The 3,932-nt window shown below is 42.7% G+C and overlaps 1 pseudogene; it reads right to left on the bottom strand.

Moving 5' to 3' along the window:
- Nucleotides 1-2,029: 2,029 nt before the first annotated feature.
- On the bottom strand, nt 2,030-3,523 carry LOC125163662 (E3 ubiquitin-protein ligase TRAF7-like; annotated as a pseudogene).
- Nucleotides 3,524-3,932: the final 409 nt, after the last annotated feature.

Raw genomic sequence — 3,932 nt, 5'->3', positions numbered from 1 at the left:
ACACTTTAAAGTTACACAATGCCATATGTCAATTATATCTCAGTAAAGGTGGTGAAGAAAAAAAGAACACATATTGTGCATAATAGCACCTGATTAGCCAAGATAGCGAAGGCTTAAGGAAATGAATTCTGGAATCATAGAGTCCTGGTCTTGAATCCTCTCTGAATTTAGTGCAAGGAACGATGAGACATATTTAATTTCCTCAAACTCTGTTTTCATCTGTGACCTAATGGTCTAAGAGTACTAAATGACCCCCACAGTAATTGGGATAATTAAATGAGTGAATATGTAGTGTCTGGTAAATGGTATGTGCTCAGTACATGCAGCTACCGTGATTGGCTAAGAAAATGCCACCATAAAGGCAAGTGTATTTACCTGAAAAATACCCTTAGTTGCATCATTTCAGAATATCTATAAAACTTAAAACTTGCACCAAATATCTTAGCACAGAAGTACTGTGCTGGATTACATTTAAATGTTTCATGTGCAAGCTTTGTCCCCTTGAATACAGGGATTACATTTTTCCTATCTCCCATAGTGTAGGCTATAATAAATATTTGCTGAATTGAAACTAACAAGAAAAAAATATCAACATTTATAAAATTGAGTGTGGCTGTATTACCTCTAAATAAGTCTTATTTGTCTGTCTCACCCTATTACTGTTATGAGTAATTTTCTTTTTATCAGTATTAAGTGCATACAGAGGCAGCATATAAAATATCAATTTATAGGGTCATGGCACACTGCTACAATACCATGATGTAATGCAATGAAAGATGAAATTTGGGACATAGATGTCTGTAGGAGGTCCAAAAGTTACGGAAAGATGATTCCAATTGTACAGACCACAATCACAGGATTAAGGGAAAGCAATTGTCACTTGTACTATGTGCTTATAACAAGAGTCAGAATGTGCCAAATGCACAGCTTGTCTGCAGCTGTTGTCATTTGAATCTTTTGTACAACATCCATTTCTCTCCCAACTGTGTGGGATTTATAAGAGCAGAGAGTTGATCAGAATCACTTTTTTTTTTGTACTGAATTCTTGTGTAATAGCTCTTAGATTTAAACCATGCAGAAGAAAACATAACCCAAAAATAATTCCACACATACTGCTTAAGCTATCACAGATGCTTATGTTGGATTTCATTGGATACAACTTTAAAGTGCTGATTAGGTCAGGCTATGAGCTTTGCCAACTACAACTGGAAACTCATAAATTGGTAAAATGCCACCTTTGGGATAAGTGTATATTTTAAATGCAGTCTTTGTACGAATATTAGCAGATCAATCTCTAATATCAAATACACATTTTCCACTATACTTTAGATTTGCAACATGCTTCTACTGCACAATATTAGGGAGACGATGTGATTGAAAAGCATATGAATGCACCACATACATAACATATTTTAAGACCAAAGGCTGTAAAAATGACCATGGTATATTTGTTACTCTCATATTTGTAGATACGTATCATCTTTGTTACATTAAAGACTAAAAAATTACTTTAAATTTCCACACTAAAATCATGTGTCCCACAAATCAGCAACTCATCTATTTCACTTTATTTTTTTTTCCATGCCCAGGCAAACACCTCAAAAGAATACTATAAACATTAACTTGTGGTTTGATCAACCTTGATGAACACTTTGTCTAACTAAATCCAATTCTAAATATTTTGTTCAGATTAAATTTAGTACATCTTTTTTTCATATTCTGTGAGGTTTTTATTTCAATCAGGAAGTAATCAAATCTATATACAGTCTAAGAACAGTAAAAGAACCCTCAGTCCATCTGAGGTAGGGACAGAGGTGGGGCAAGGAGAGCATCCAACCCGGCACCTGGAGAGAGGGATTGGGCATTGTTTTGTCAGCATTGAGGGCAGGACCAAGCAGAAGGAAGCTTGCTGAGTGTAGAGCAGGGAGGGCACTACTGGGCAGGCTGAGCCTGTCCGCCTATCCCCACAAAGCTGGCAGAGATGCTGAGACTACCCATGTGGCCAGCCTGCCCCAGAAGAAGCCAACACTCAGTCTGGATTTCCTGTCAGCAAGCAAGCCCAAATCTTCACAGTGCAGCCCACAGTCCCTGAGAAGAGTCAGCCCTGGGACACAACCATCACAGTCATGTTGCACCCTGGAGACACAGCAGGGATTATGTACAGATCATGCTGCTTTTACTTCGGACCCTGAGGGACTGGTTATAGCAGGGGCTTAAGACTTGGGTCTGGTAGGGCTTCAAGGGCGTACACAGTGCCTGTGGACTGTCAGGGTCCACACCTGCTCCTTAGGTCCATGCCCCCCCCACCACATGAATGAGTTCTATGTGCCATAGACAATGTAGTGTTCTATCACATGTATAGATGTTGTTGCCAAATGTCTGTAGGATATGGATACAGTAGAGGGTCTAGATGTTCCAGATTTTCATTGGTAGGAGCCACTATACAGGTGCCTCTGGGTGACTATCAGGGCCCACACCCAATGGCTGAGGGCCATGAGCTTCTTCAACTTCAGCTGGGTGCCCAAGATGTTGCAGACCTTGATGGCCTTCAGGGAGCCTCTGAAGAGCATGCCATGTTAAGAAAACCAGCATTCACACTGCTGTCATGCCATCTTCTACAAGATGTTTCACAAGATTGTGGCACAGTCTTCTGTGTTGCTATAGAGCTTGCACCCCAGGATGTGGAATGCCAGCACAATGCCATTACGGTCCTCCAGTGTCTTCTGGCACTTATAGGTGATACATGTGTCCCACACATTGATGGTCCTGTTGGAGAAGCCACTGAAGAGCAGGTAACCTGTGGAATGGAAGCAAAGACACCAGACAGGGCCCAGGAAGAGTCCTTTGAATGGAAGATCTGCTGAAGATCATGGGGTCCTTAGGATTCCCATGGTCAGGCACGCACTGATGCAAGACAGCTGGTCATTCAACGTGGTCACACCCCTATGAAACTCCATGACACCCTTGCTGAGCTTGCTCTGGTTTTCATTTAGGACATCACACTCGATCTTGATGCTCTTCACCAGCTTCTCCTGCAGCTTGCCAAGCACAGAGCACAGGAAAGCATCTCCTGGATCTTCCACACTAGTACCATGTGCAAATCTGGAAGTGGTATTTTGTCAGCTGCAAGAATTCTTTCAAGCCCTGGAAGCAGCAAGTCTCCAGGTGTATACCATAAGTGTCCTGGGCCTTGGTGAACCATGTACCTGTTCTTGGGGTGGGGCGCTTATGCTCACACACCTTGAGGTGGGCCTCCAGGTTCATCTTAAGGAAAGGCAGACAGCTGGGGTTTTTGAGGCACTGCACAGGTCTGTAGGCAAGGTTGCCCTTGTGGTCCTTCCAGGAACTGAGCTTAATGGATGAAAAGCTTCTTGATCTGCTCTGCCATAACAATGTTCACCACCACCATCAGCTTGGTATTGACCAGGGGACACTTCTGTGCCTGCATGGCTCATCTTTTCTTTTCTTTCTTTTTTTTTTTTGTAATTTTGTTTTATTTTTATAATTCCTTAAAACTGTAAGTATTAACTTCTAATTCATCTTTAAACAACTGCATGGCTCACCTTTGACAGAACATGTGCCCACATGTGATGTCACAGAGTCCTAGAACACACTGCAGTACAGCTGGTGCAGGGCTTCTTTGAGGGCTGCTCTGCAAACACCAGTGGCCCCTGCACATCCTTTGCCTCAGGCAGTGAGAAAGTGGAGAGTGGGGTCATGCTGGACTAACAGTGCAGGGAGGTGATCAAAAGGCAGTGTCCGAGTGGCAGAGGTACTGATAGGGGGCATGATGTCCTCCTCATCCATGGAGAATAGGCAAGCATGCTTTTGCACACATGGGTCCCATCAGCTTTCCTGATGGTGCTGACAACCAAAAAGGCAGCTTGAAGGTTATTTCCGTTCTGGTCCTGGTGGCAATGTCTGGGGTGGAA

Source organism: Prionailurus viverrinus, chromosome A1, assembly GCF_022837055.1.
Source record: "Prionailurus viverrinus isolate Anna chromosome A1, UM_Priviv_1.0, whole genome shotgun sequence".
Taxonomy (NCBI): Eukaryota; Metazoa; Chordata; class Mammalia; order Carnivora; family Felidae; genus Prionailurus; species Prionailurus viverrinus.
This window is presented reverse-complemented; position numbering and strand designations above follow the sequence as displayed.